General features: G+C 40.1%; 1 protein-coding gene and 1 pseudogene across 23 annotated transcripts in view; both read right to left on the bottom strand.

Annotated features, from left to right (window-relative positions):
* Window positions 1-15,166, bottom strand: part of ZNF438 (zinc finger protein 438) — a 170,189-nt gene that overhangs the window by 60,045 nt on the left and 94,978 nt on the right. For 4 of the 23 annotated variants that reach the window (XM_060163049.1, XM_060163204.1, XM_060163129.1 and 1 more), the window contains one exon: window positions 13,643-13,882. The exons of 17 other annotated variants lie outside the window; for them this stretch is intronic. The gene's annotated coding sequence lies outside the window, so the exon portion shown is untranslated. The remainder of the gene's footprint in view (window positions 1-13,642; window positions 13,883-15,166) is intronic. 2 more of the 23 variants (XM_060163093.1, XM_060163159.1) reach the window with 1 other exon arrangement.
* Window positions 2,578-4,373, bottom strand: LOC132528866 (probable ATP-dependent RNA helicase DDX10; annotated as a pseudogene).

The following is a 15,166-nucleotide window of genomic DNA, read 5'->3' as shown; positions in this document are numbered from 1 at the left end:
AATCAAGAATCAAATCTTAAATTCTGTAAGATTTGGGATGGAATTATATTGGTTGGAATCATATTGGAAGCATTCTTATACATTCCTAAGGTTCACCTGTAGTGGTATGTTTCAACACGGCACGATTTATGCCTTCTCTTGTTGATGGCTATCTGAGTTCTTTCTGGTTTTCTGGAACATTGTCATATGCGTTTCTCCACGTATGTTTGCAAGAGCTTCTATCTCTCGGAGTGGAACTGCTGGGTTGGTATATGCACAAGTTGTTAGATAATGACAAAGTTTTTCAAGGTCGATCCAACTGACACCACCACTAGTGAGGGTCAGAGGGGTCAGGGTGCCCCACTGCATTGCCAGTCTGCTGGATATAAAATAGTACCTCCTTGAGATATTTTTTTAAGCTTTTTTTTCCTCTTTTGGAGTGAAATTTACATACAATGACACGCACAAATCTTAAGTGGACCATCCCATGAGTTTTAAACAAATGCATATACCTTGTAACCCACACCAGAAGCACACCTCAGATTCTAAGTGCCTTCGTGATCCTTCCCAGTCATCCGTTGCTCCTCCCCTAGAGGCGACCACGCTTCAGATTCTTTTCTCTCACAGACAAACCTTGCTTGTTCTAAAACTTCACAGAAATGGAGAATCGCACAATGTATTCTTTTGGATGAGGCTTCTCTCCGTTAGTATGATGGGATTCAGCCGTGTTGTTGCTGGTGTCAGTGCTGTTTCTTTCTCTCAGAGTAGTACTCTATTTTATGAACACACCAGTCTGTTTATCCGTTCTCTTACTGAGACACCTGGGCTGCTTCTAGTTTTTGGCTATTATGAATGAAGTCACATATCCATATGCTATGTTCTTCTTGTCTACATCTTATTTTGTGGATTTATATTTTCATTTTTCTTGGGTAGATACCTAGGAGTAGAACTGCTGGGTCACCAGGTAAGTGTCTGTTTAGCTTTATAGGAAACTTCCAGATCTTTTTCCTGAGAGGTTGCACCGTTTAAGCCTCTCACACAATACGTAAGAGTTCCAGGTGCTCTACATCCTTAACATTTGGTGTTACCAAGCTGTTTAACTGTAGCCATTCTGGTGGGTGTCTCACTATCGTTTTAACTTGCATTTCCCTAGCGACTAATGATGCTGAACACCGGCTTACTGGCCATTCAAACACCTTCTGTGGCGGAGTGGTGTTGTTCTAAAGTGTCTTTTCAAATCATTTGTCCCTATCCCCGCTTTGTGTTTTTGTTATGGAGTTGTATAAATTCATCATCTATGTAGCCCTTCGACAAATACAGGTTTTGTGAGTATTTTTCCCCAGTCTGTGGCTCATCTTTTTGTTTTCTTAATGGTGTCTTTTGATGACCACAAGTTTGTTTTTTTAAATTCTGATAAAATCTAAGTTATATATTTTTTTCTTATGGTTATTGCTTTCTACATTTAAATCTTTGCCTACCTCCAAATCATGAAGATATTCTCTGATGTGTTTTTCTAAAAGCCTTAATGGTTCTAGCTTTTACATTTAAGTAACATGATCCATCTCAAATTAATCTTTGTGCACGGTGCAAGGTAGGAGTTGAGATTTCTTTTTTTCCATATGGATATCCAGTTATTCCAGCACCACTTACTGAAAACCTTTCCTCTCCCCACTTGGTTGCTTTGGGTCTCGGTTGGAAATCCAACGACCATATAACTGTGGGTCTCTTCCGGCCTCTCTATTCAGTTGCGTCCATCGGCTTGTTGATCTTTACGGCAGCACCACACTACCTTGGTTACTGTAGTTTAGGGTTAGGTTATGAAGTCAACTCCCCCAGCTATGATTTGGAGATTGTTCTGGATAGTCTCAGTCTTTTACATTTCCATATAACTTTTAGAGTCAGCTTGCCAATTAAAAAAAAAAAAAGCCTGTGGGATTATGATAGGGATTAAGTTGAATCTATAGGTCAATCTGGGGAGAACTGTCATCTAATTGAGTCTTCCAATCCACGAACATGCCATCCTTCTTCATTTATTCAAGTCTGCTTTAATTTTTCTCAATAATGTTTTATTGTTTCCAATGTAGAAATTTTTGCATGACTCTTGTTAATTTTATTCTTAGATGTTGTACTTTTATTAAAAATGGGAAATAGGCATATTATTGATAATCTCAATTCAAAATAGGGCGGCTCCATCATACACACTCTTTTCGGAAATACTAAATCCATCAAAATTCTGAGCAATTTTGTTTAATAAACAAACGAATAAACATAGTTATGTTCTGAATAGTAAGCAAGACAAGAATTTCTAAAAATGGGACAAGGACTCCACAACTTGACAGTAAAATAAAGGAACGGATATAATCCAAGAGCATACATGCTGGAAATGGGATCAGGAAGTTTCTTTAATCCACTCACTTTAAGCACATTCTGTGATGGGGCAAGAAGGGGGCTAAATACATGACCACTTCTATCTGAAGCTGCACTGATCTTTTAAGGATGGGACTCTTGGTACCTCACTGTTCCAAAGCCAACTCTTTTTTGACTTCCGGCCCACATAGTCATAACCAAGGGTTTCAAGAAGAGTAGAGCAAGAAGTATTTAGCTTCGACTTCTGAGCAGACATAACACAAGCCCTTTGTCCTCTGCTAAAGACAGGCCTGTATCCCAAAGCTCGTAGGTTTCCCATGTGGCCTCCTTTCTACTGCAACTTGTTTCACTCCTTTCACCTCACTGTTGTCCTCTTCCTCATTCTCTGCTTCTTCCAGGTATCACTAATTTCATTTTCCATCTTCACTGTCTGATTTTTCAGACGTATTTATCAGGATCTGGGAGTGAATGGATCAAATCCTTCATCACACACCACACCCAGCCCTAAAAGGCATCATCCCCCCCTTCATCTTTGGCCTCTGCTTGCCTCTTGCTGGCTTCTCTTTTGGTTTCATTTTTTAGAAGTCTTTTCTCCACATGCTTTGCCTTAACTTTCTTCCCATGCTCTTCTTGATCAAATGTACCCTCTTCCTGAAGCCTATCTTCTGCTTTATCAGGGCTGATACTACCATGATCGTCTTCCTTAGTATCCTTCACAGTGGATTCCTACATTGGCGGCCACTGGTGAACCAACTTCCCTTCATCAGTCGTGTTATTTTCTTATTCACTTAAAGTGTTTCATTACTTTTTTTTGTTTCTGCGATTTCCTTGATTTTTTGCACCTCATCAGTGCTAGGAGCAGACTGAGTCTGAGGCCCTTTTGGTTGGACCATCTTCGCTTCCATGTTTCCCCTCATCTGCCTCCCTTCCTCTCCCTCCTCTTCTTTATTAATACCATTGGCCAGCTTGTACTCTTCCTCTCCTGCTTCTGGCCTTTTTCTACCTTACTTAATGATGGACATTTTCTCACTGCAATAAGCTCTAAATTCCTCCACTTAGTCATGGGTGAGGGATAGAGCCTTAAGCTCACTAACAACTCTTTGGTCAGCTGTTTCTACACTTTCTGAAGGAATCTTATCCAAGGAGCTGCTTATAGTAAGAACAAGAAATATAGCCTATTTGGGTAAACGTAACTTGTTCAAATCAAATACTCTTTCATCCTTCATCAGATATACTTACATATGTAAGAAGCAAAATACCGGTTTCCCTGGTGGCGCAGTGGTTGGGAGTCCACCTGCTGATGCAGGGGACGCGGGTTCGTGCCCCGGTCCGGGAAGATCCCACATGCCGCGGAGCGGCTGGGCCCGTGAGCCATGGCTGCTGAGCCTGCGTGTCCGGAGCCTGTGCTCCGCAACGGGAGAGGCCACAACAATGAGAGGCCCGCGTACCGCAAAAAAAAAAAAAAAAAAAAAAAAAAAAGAAACAAACAAAATACCTTTGACCTCTTTCTCTTCATTGTTGATCTTGGGCTAAAGATGACTCCAGTTTTTGTTTTTGTTTTCTAGATGTCCATACATTTTTCTGGATTGATTTTTATTTCTTTCATAAGCACTTTCTACTCAAGAAGTTGCTGTACTATCCTTTCTTTCTTCTGACTCTGTGAATATGAGTTGGTATCCTCTGGGCAATCAAACTGAAGAACTCAATTCGTGGCCTGAATATCCAACACCCTGGCTATAGTATCAGTAGCAAAGAGCACAGTTCACTCTCTTGCAGATAAACTTATTACAGACTTGCATTTTTCTCATCTGCTGTTGTCAACAACAGAAGTCAAGAATAGAAATACCAGAGTACAGGCAGTAGGAAACTTGGTTTAGGGACCGAACCTCTCGACAACTGGAAAAAAATATAATACTTCTCAAAAAGGAATATAGGATACTTATTTCTGACTTCAGCTCACAACCTATGTAGTTTTATTCCAAAGGGACAGGGATGTTATATTTTACTTTTCTCACCAGCTCTAACATATTCAGAGATTTTCAAACTCAAGCACACAAGGTACAAGGTCTTTTACAGATCTGAGTTGTTTTGCCTAGAAAAAAGCAAAGTCAATGTTATTTAGAAAGATTTTTTCTTTCTCTTTCTTTCTTTTTATAACAGCATTCGTAGTGTCAGCAAAGGTCCACGCCCAAGATTCTACTCTACCTCATCATGAACTAACCTTTGGAGACGGGTGTCATGAACACTTATTGTCTCATCCTTGTGTTCAATAGTCAAACCTGTATGCAAACAAGTATAATATATTTATGTGGTTGATCTTCTCAAACACCCTGTCTCAGGTCTTTCCATCGATGATGAGATTGCTGAAAAGCCAGGATTCTTTCCTAATTCTCAGAAAAGGCCTGAGAAATAGATAAGTTCTCTCGTAGAAAGTATTATCAGGACCCAGAGTCTGTCTGTCAAAGTCTATTAAGAATGATAAAAAGCTTCCAGTACTGGGATAAGGAAAATCAAAGTCTTGCCAGATCCTGTTCTGGCAGCTCCAAGTACATCTTTACCCTGCAAAGCCAGGATTAAAAAAATCTGTTCTCTATTATTGCCTCCATAAAGGCCCAAAGGAATCATTTTTGAAAATTCTTTAAGTTCAAAACTATTTGCTGGTTGACTTATACTTGAAGGATTGTTTAAACAGATATAAAAAGCTCTAAGTTACCTATTCTTTTCTTCAAAATCTTTAAAGTATATTCCATTTTCCTGCATTGACTGAAATCTGAGGCCAACATAATTTCCCCCCTTACAAAAAAAACTCAACCTATGTGCCTGGTTCCCCAAAGGAATTGTTCTTTACCTCTGAGGTCCGGCACTTTTACTAGGCACAGACACACAGTACGCCCCTTTAATATGCAGAGTCTAGTTGTCTTTTATTTCAGAAAAGCTTAATCTCTAAATATTGGATTTACTTCATTAGTTTGGGTGTCTTGTTGTATCTACAATTATATATACGATGGACCTGTTCTGCCTGTCTTCTGTATCAGCGGTCTACAAATTGAGGTACATTTAGAGCTATATGAAGACTAAGAGATACGTCGGCACAGATCGTTTAAAGGCAATCAAATTCCAGATCCTCAACCTCCGTCCTTCCTATTACTGACCTCTTCCGGAATGTACCTGAGGCCAAGGTACCATGCCAGCCTCTTCTCAGGCCCTCTTCCCCTCCTTCACAATCACTCTTTTCCCACTTTACAAAAGAAATGCATACCACTCACAAATCCCGGCTAGTGCATTGCCTTGGCATACAAAAACCCTCCAGGAAGCCAAACCTGTAAATCCTCCTTTAATCAAAGCACTACAGTAAGGATTTGTTCACTCCCCATCATACATATAACATACCTATTTTATTAAGAAATGGAGTATGTGGGCCCATGTTAGTAAATTACAAAATCAGGTACAGAGTAGAATGAAGCAGTAATGAGAGTGTTTTTACTTACGGACCTTACCTTCCAAAACCCTTACTATTGTAAAAGGTACAGCTCAACTCTGGGAGACTTTAGGGAGCACAAAGCAAAGAAATCTTGAAGGCAGCAGCATCACTGTATCCAGGCAACACGTGGCAAGGCTCTGTGCCTTATCTATTTGTCTGTGTTAGAATTAGAATTCAGCTGTGTGATGGTTGTCATGGAAACGTACATTAACATATTTATTTGAGCTGAAAAATCAAGTCGGATTTTTACTGACAGAAGGAAGTCTGACTTGGAAGATAAGTTTCAAGTTGATGACTAAGCTTTGTCAATTAGATTAAATGGCAACCATTTTCCCTCAATTCAGTGACGTACATTATAGCTGCAAGGTTTTGATAAAAATACGTTTCAAACATATGTTAAGACAAAATATTCCTCCAAAAACTCATTGTATGTTGGTAAGTATATATTAAAATTAATAATGTTTCTAAATAACACTTTCTAAGCACATTGGGTTAAACAAGGTGCCTCTAAGTAAAAGAGTAACAAATATAACAGGTATTTGATAAATCTTTATCTTTATTTGGGAAATAAACTTTCCCAAACTGAGAAAGTGATAATAAATCCCTTTCAAAGTCAGATGGTTTCCAATTCTTTGCTTTCCACAAATGACTGAGTAATTGAGTGGCTGGCAGATGGATGGTTAAACCAGTCTATAGATCGCTTTTTGATTTCTAGCACATGGCTCAGAAGGATGAGGACAGGTAGCAACTGATGCAGTTCTGGCATACTGTAGACACTGCTATTTTAAACCCAAAGGCGTTACATCATCTTTTAAATGTCTGTCTGACTTGGCTCCCTTCTCGCATCTCTAATCCCTATGACCTCACTCTTCTTCTGTATCGTCTCTTTCCCCTTTCACGCCTTCCCATTTTGTTTTCATTCCTTTGGTAGCTTTGTTTTTTTCCTTCAACTGTTCTTTCCTGGGTTCTGCTTCTAATTTTATAATTAAGTCTAATTATAAATTTATAACTGATAATTTCACCATTTCCCATTTTGCCTGTGATATGACATAGGAATCCAACAGCATGCTCTTTCATATGAGCAATCTCTTGCCCCAACTTGATACACTGAAAAACCCACCCGTCCTTTCCCCCAGTGGTTTACAATACCAGTTTTGTTATAAACCTAGGTTCCATATATAGATGGATCTGTTTCTGAATTCTCTATTCTTTCCATTGGCCAATTTGTATATCTTTATATCGTACACTGACTTAATTATAATAATTTTACATTAAGTCACAATATAGGTAGGAAAGACTTTGTCTTCACTTTGTCTTTGTAATTCTTGGACCACTCCTCTACCATGTTAAGTTCAGAATTATAATGTTAAGCATCACCAAAATAACAACATTAAAGATGAGTAATACTACTACTAGTAGTAGTAATGTTAAAACCCCCGAAATTTGTTAGGAATTTGATTCTAGGTGCATTGAGAGAATTACTATCTTTGCAACATTAAGTTTTCCAATCCATTAATACTGTGTTTCTCTCCATTTAACTGGACTGTAGCTAATGTCTTTCGATAAAAGTTTATAACTTTCTCAATAAAGGCTGTAGACATTATTTGTTAGATTTATTCAAATGCTACTTACATTGTGCCTCTACTGTAAATTGTATATTTTTTGAATTGCATTTTCTACAGTAACTCCACTGTGGAGAAACCTGGCGACACCACGTGATGAAGGTTAACATCGCCAGTGATGTCATGTTGATTGGATGAGACATAACCATGAGAAAACATCAGACAAACCCAAATTGAGGTCCATTCTACAAAGGATCTGACCATTACTCTTCAAAGCATCAGGTCCCAGAAAGAAAAGATCAAGAAATTGCTACAAATTGGAGTAGACTAAAGAGATAACAGCTACCTGGGTTTGACCCTGAAACAGAAAAAGGACATCAGTAGAAACACTGGGAAAATCTAAATAAAGCCACAGTTCAGTTAATATTATTGTATCAATGTTAATTTCTTAGTTTGAGAAGATATATCACGGCTATGTAGGATGCTAATTATTTCAAAATAAAATGTTTTTAAAAAATTACATCCTGTTTTGTTTCTGTTTTTGCTGGTCCATAGAAATGCAACTGGCTTTTCCACAAAAACTTTGTGTCCAAGAACCTTGCTCAACTCTCTAGTTAATGCTAAGAATTTAGCTGCAGAGTGCTGGAAAATTTCTACATAGACACTTATATCATTTGCCAACAGTGACAGTTTTTTTCTTCCTTTCCATTCCTACACTTTTTTATTTTTATTTTTTTTAGGGTTTTCTCCTCTATTCTACTCTGCCGGCTAGGATCTCTGATACAATATTGATTAGAAATGGTGATATCATGGATCCTTATCTTTTAAAAGTTAAGTTATATCTGCTAATAGCCAGAGATAATTTTAATTTCATCAGAATAGTCTAAGGAAACTAAATTGCTTTTGCCTTGAACATTTCTATCATAGAGATAGCAATACCCTTTTAAAACTTTTTCCAATGCTAAAACGTTTATTTGGAAAGCATAAAAGAATACACAACACAGAGAAAAAGAAGTAACATGAAGACAGAAAAGAAAAGCAATATGGTATTATGTTATTAAAAGAAAATAAAAGCTGTGACATTAACCTTGTAGACAACTAACATCTATGTTATTAAAAGAAAATAAAAGCTGTGACATTAACCTTGTAGACAACTAACATCTTCCAAACTTTGCTTTCCCGCCTCATGGTGTGGAGCTGTCACTGAGAAGTAGTGTCAAGCCAGAGTCCACATTTCCAAACCCTCCTCCCTTGCACCAGAGGTGGTCTTGTGCATAGCTGTCCCCACAAGAATGGGGCTGAATGTCAGATCTCAGGTCGAGGCTTTCCAGAAGCGGGTGAGGTAGCTTCCTGCTCCTTCCCCAGCTACTGGAGGACTCAGAGGCCCAGGTTAATGACAGTTACCGACTGACGGAGGACGCCTTCAGTGCACTGCTCGTTAGCAATAGATACACTTTAAATAGGTTGAAGCTGTTACGTTTTTTGTGGTTCACTTACTACAGCACTTAGCTTTCCCCAGCTAACATTAAAAAAATGGTATCTTTAAGTGGGGTGCAGACCAAACAAAACAAATCTAAAATATATGACAACTGCTTAGCAGCCCGGCAGCAGGCAAGGGAGAGACCGAGTAAAGGATAGAAGGACAGTCATGTCACACAGTCACAAAACTTTTAATACAAGTACTGCTTGTGAAGAGGGAACCGTGGTTAAAGAAGTCGAAAAGTGGCTGTCTCCAGGGAGCTAACTGGAAAGCGGCCTCCGTCTGGGGCAATGGAGATGCTCTATATCTTGGTCTTGGTGGCGGCCTACACGGTGTATACGACTGTCAATCTCACTGAACCGAAAGCTGTGCCTTTGCTCTGTGTACATTATACCTCAATGCTTGCAAATGCCTGAGATAGCTTCAGAGCTATCTACCTAAGTGTTAACTAAGTGTCTAACTAAGCCTACAGGGAAAAAGAGATGGAAAACAATATCAGAATAACGTTATTACTTGCTGCATTTATTGAGAATTTACAAGAAAGAAATCTGCACAGGCAAGGAGTGACAGGTCTGAGAGCAGAACTGAAAGGGAGCGGAGAATCCCAAAGTCTGGAGGCTCCCAGGGTTAGAAAATCTGACCGCTTCCGGATTTTACACAGCAAGAGAGGAGACTGAAAAAGGCTTTGAGTAAAGATGGCCTGTTAGGTCTTCTCAGGTGAACAGGGGGAAGTCAGCCTTGCTGCCGATCAGGCTGAGTCGGTGAACTTCCCAGGAAGCCTATTTCAAATGGCCATCCAAGGGCCCCCATACACTGAGAGAGGGGGAACGGGAGACAGGAAGCAAAGGAATAAATTAGGCGTGGGGCTTCCTGGCATGCTTTTCTGGCTAGAGAGACCATACACAATTTACTGTCCAACCCGGGACAGTTTTGAGAGTGAAAGAGGGCATTATCACTTAACCTGCACGAGGGATATAAACTGAGACTATCCCTGACAGATGGGACACGTAATCCCTCCGTCTGGCATATGGAGTCAACTACAAGGAGGGAGGTCAGAAGCCAGCTAAGTTTCTGAGGGAATAACGTTGCCAGCCCCCCACCCCCCAAGCCTTGCCTCTAAGCCTCCAGCTGACTCCTAACACAATGCTCTAACCACCAAAACTGCATGATCATAAAGTAGGAAACAAAGGTTACACAGCCTCCAAGGCGGGAATATTCCCCCAATGTCCGTATAAGCGTGACCTTGGCGGAAGATGGGCAAAGAAGAACCTTCCAGAAGACATTCAGGTCCTAGGGAATACTGAACAGTGGAGCTCCTTCTAGAGAGCAGGGCTGGAGTCTAAGCAAGGGACATCTTCTACCCCAGGCAACAGTTCTTCCAAATGCTTCTTGCCATTCCAGTTTTTTGGGTCACTGTCAGTATTCCTAATTCTAAACGTTCCCTCAGCTTCAGAAAATTAAACACAAACTTGTAAGTTGCATCTTGGGCCTAATGCAATAAATTATGGACACTACACGTAACGTGATGGTGGTGAGAATAAACCCGAAGAGTCTTTTACAAAGATCACTCACTGAACTGCCTGCCAGGAGGCCATGTTTCTCCTCCAACCCTCGCTGTTAACTGTATGACCCTGGATAAATCATGATTTCTCCGGACTTCAGTTCCTTCATTTGTAAAATGAATAAGAGGATGTCTTCCAGTTTTATAATTCTAATTCAAAATTCTCGACCTCGCTAAGCCAAAAGAACTACAGAAGTCCTCCACAAAATGTCATTACCTAGAGAATCCATAAGAGACTGGGTCTGGTTTTTACAGCAAAAGCAACTCAGCACAATTCTAAAAAGTTATATTGGCAAGAAGAATCCTGGCACTTTTTCATTTCTTGACTTTTCTATATTATTTTGTTCTCATTATAGTACATTAAGAAATAAAATATAACCATTTTTAAGTGGAAAAAGACACCCGCCTTCCATTTCATTAGGCTTTCGAAACTAGTCCAAAAAGCGGAGGGAACTGCACTGCACTTAAAATTTCAATTCTTTTTTTTTTTTCTTTTTTTTTTTTTGCGGTACGCGGGCCTCTCACTGTCGTGGCCTCTCCCATTCTGAAGCACAGGCTCCGGACGCGCAGGCTCAGCAGCCATGGCTCACGGGCCCAGCTGCTCCGCGGCATGTGGGATCCTCCCGGACCAGGACACGAACCCGTGTCCCCTGCATCATCAGGCGGACTCTCAACCACTGCGCCACCAGGGAAGCCCTCAATTCTTTTTTAACGTTCACAACCTAAAATTCTGAATGTTTTAAAAACCAAAATGCTATTTGGAGGAGATTTTTAATCCAAAAATACCATAATAATACATTTTATTAGTTATATAGTCAAAAATAATATTCATCAAATCCTAAAAATATTATTTTTTCAAATAATTAAAATTTGAAAAAAGTGTTTGCTAAATTTCAACTTTTGATGCCTCTAATTTCTGGAAGAAATTAGCACTCAGGACTCTGTCTTCTACACTGATAAAAGATAAGACAAAAACTAATATTCTACACTGATACTTTGTTACTCACAATTAATATAGTTTTATACATGTATAAAAATAAGAGCCAAACATATTTGAAAAGTAGGACCCAAACTTTGTCACTTCTAATCACAATATGTTTTGGGGAATTCCCTGGTGGTCCAGTGGTTAGGACTCAGCTCTTTCACTGCCAGCCCAGGTTCGGTCCCTGGTCAGGTAACTAAGATCCCACAAGCCATGTGGCACGGCCAAAAAAAAAAAAAAAAAAAAAAGATATCACAGTATGTTGGGACAAAAAAAAAAAGAAAAGTATTTTGCAGGTCCTGCTACCACATACCCTAGTATCATCAGTGAGTTTCTAAATCAGTCATATTTATTATCACTGACTAGAAAACTATGGACCAGATGTTAGACTATCACACAAAACCAAGAAGTATCAACTCCACAGTACCTTGAGAAAAGATCACTCAATTATCTGTTGAGTGAATTAGTGAATCAAAAAATACATAAAATATTTATGTATTTATGGTACAAAAAAGCACCATAAAATATCCTAAATCTCTGAAACACAAATTTTCAGGTGTACCTCAGATTATATAAAACATTTAAATAAGTTTAAATAATGGAAAATTTGTAAGTGGAATATTTTAAATGTGCTAAGGAAACTAGAGATATTTGACAGTAACTAACTCTCAGGTAAAAGAAGAAATGCTTTTTAATGACAAAAATTATCCCTTAAGAGAATATTTCACAATTTATGTTTCTATATCAGTACTGATGTTGAGGGGTCCCTTGTTTGTTCTTATCCAGAACACTTTGTATATGACAATTTCTCTTCTCTGGAAACTTTATCGTTTATCTTTTCTTTCTGTTCTAGGAAAGTGTCTTATATTATTTCTTTGATAATTCTCTCCAAATTTTCTCTTGTATAAGTGAGTGACAGAATCTTCTGGACTGTGTCTCTAATTATTTCTTCCTCAAATTTATTTTTCAATCCCTCTAGCACAGGCTCCGGACGTGCAGGCTCAGCAGCCATGGCTCACCGGGCCCAGCCGCTCCACGGCATGTGGGATCCTCCCGGACCGGGGCACGAACCTGCATCCCCTGCATCGGCAGGCGGACTCTCAACCACTGCGCCACCAGGGAAGCCCCTCAGCCACCACATTTCTAATTTTGTGAGTTACTTCTTGTTCTTTAATTTTCCTCTCCTTTAATTCTCCTTCTTAAAAAGGATTCTGCTATGCAAAATCTTCTCACATTTTCAGAGATAGTAATTAGTTTGTTTCTTAAGTTCCCTGCTGTTTTGTCCCCTCAGAGTTCTTTATTTCTGTTTGCTTTATCTCTGCTTTCATATGGGAGGTATTCCCAAATATCTGTTGATCCTTGGCTGACTCTCCCTATTTAAGTGTAAGTTATTAGTAAAGCAAGATGGCGGCTCTGCCTATGGGCTGAGCTTGTTGAAGCTTGCTCTTCACGGAAGAGCAAGTGGGGAGCAAGCTGGTTTTCCCTGTGGGGAACCCCTATAGGAAGTCTCTCTGGGACCCATCAGGCTCTCTGGACAATCCTCCAGCACCTGACTGGGAACTTGGCCCCTGATGCCCTAAGAGCAGGGCGGATGTTTACTTGACTCCACCCTCCACAGCTCCCGTGTCCCTGAGCCTCGATTCTCTGAAGTGTCAACATCTCCAGAGAATAAACCTTCCATTGCCTGGGCTGTGGGGAAGGTAGTTATCTGGCTGGGGTGAGACAAGGATCCGAGTGTCCAACTGGTCCTTTCACAGACTTGCAGCGGGCGGGGTCTGTTTCTAAACGGATGCCTTAGCTCCCTCTCCAGCCTAACCAGAGACCTCCTAGGGTTCTGTGGGCAAAGCTGCTTCCTGGCGTGTTACTCTCCTCGTGGGGCTTAGGTGTTTCACTGTCCTCGGCTAAGTCACAGGGTCATATGACTTCTGTGTTCATATTTGTGGGTTACTAATGTCACCTACTTTTTATCAAAGATAGAGCCGGAATTTTTTTTTTCTTATTTCCTTTGTTCTGGATGGATTTTGTAATAGGAGAAGGCAGAAAGTTCTCTATTTGCCATCTTAAAATCAGAACTTACAGTCTCCACCACACACCATTTGTAACGCTCTGAGGCCACTACAGTTTTGGTCTGCTGAGCACACACTCCCACCACCCTTCCTCGAATTCTTTGGAGAAAGCCTCTCTGCTGCATGAGAAGACCCCAGGGGGGCTTCCAGTCCCTGGACCACACCTCTTCACTGAAGCACTGGGAAATCATGCCCTCCGCTGGGCCTCAGTGATGACTCATCACACACGGGGTCAAGGAGGGTTGATTCGCATCTTCTCTAAGGCAGGCAGCAAGGTGTTTAGCCCCACAAGTTCTCTTTCTGTTGGGACTGCTCAGCTGAGAAGATGACAGTCTCAAGCCACTGCCGGTCATCTCACTGATCACATGCTGTCTAGAGAATGACGAATAAAGAAACCAGCAGAGCTGAAAAAGAGTCCAGATGAGATCATCCGAGTTCCTGGCTGCAACCATGCCTGACGCCAGATGTACCTCTGGAAACCATAGTTATATAAACAATTAAGTTCCTTTGATTTTCATAAGCTGGCTTGAACTGGCTTTCTTGCATTTGCAACTGAAGGAGTCCTGATGAATTCATCATTTAATTGAAATGTTCCAAATTACTAATTGAATGACACAACACCACTTCTTTGCCAAAAATTAAACAGCCTAACTTCTTTTATTAAAACAAAATCACAAATAGTAAATATCATACCCATATGCCCCTTTCACCATTTAGGTACGATACTTTGATTTTATCTGAATAGTCTCATGTTTTCAGGACAGCACTACCTTGGAGAATGAGGCACATATATGTTCTGTAGTACTGCATACCCAACAGCCCTAAGCTGTAGAAGAATCTTCTTCCAGGGACTTCAGAAAGTCCTGTCATTTCTTTAAACCTTCTCTACTGGAGTTCTCAGTTTTTAATAAAATTCAAGTTGTACGGCTGTCTTACATAAACGCTATGTGGAAAAATGAAATAATATATCTCAAAATATTTGGTCCCTTTGGAAGAAAAGTAGGGTCTAAATGTAAAGAATTATTCGGCCTCAATCTCTGGCCCAGTGACGGGAAACCAGGATAATTTCAATGCAAGGGTTTATGGGAAGGAGGCAGACAGTAATAACATGCTTCCAAGGAGGCAGGCGGGGATACTTAGAAGGAATGTGTTCCTTGGATGCTCTCCCTGGACTAACCTCCCCAGTGTTATCTCCGGGCCACTGTGCTCACCAGCCCAAGAGTCAACATCTAAGCCTCTAGGTCTGAAGTTCCTGCCTGGGTCTTTATCACTTTCAAGTGCATCTAGAGGCTGGGCAGGTAATCGAATACAGTGAGGAGACTAAACATTTTTAATGTATTATGATTCTTTTATTTGCAGGAAAAAGTAAATCTTATTAACATTCCAGCCTCTCTCACTCTCTTTTTTATTGGTTTAAGTTGCTTTTTTTTTTTTCATGCAGCACTTCTATCTATTATTTCTACTTTGTCCATGGCTTGCTTCATAATGCTATCTTAAATAACAGCTTTGGACACGGAAACTCCTTGCATGCACAGAACTTGTGTATATGAGTAAGAGTGAATAACAGTGAAGAGAATAATGGCTCAGTTTATTGAAACTTAGCACGTGCCATACGCTGTTCCAAGTCCTTTCCATGTATTTCCTCACTTTGTCTTCACTTCAGCCCTGTTAGGCGGGTACCATCATCC

The sequence above is a fragment of the Lagenorhynchus albirostris genome, chromosome 1 (assembly GCF_949774975.1).
Source record: "Lagenorhynchus albirostris chromosome 1, mLagAlb1.1, whole genome shotgun sequence".
Lineage (NCBI taxonomy): Eukaryota > Metazoa > Chordata > Mammalia > Artiodactyla > Delphinidae > Lagenorhynchus > Lagenorhynchus albirostris.
Note: the sequence above shows the minus strand (reverse complement) of the source record. Positions and strands in the feature narration are given on the sequence as shown.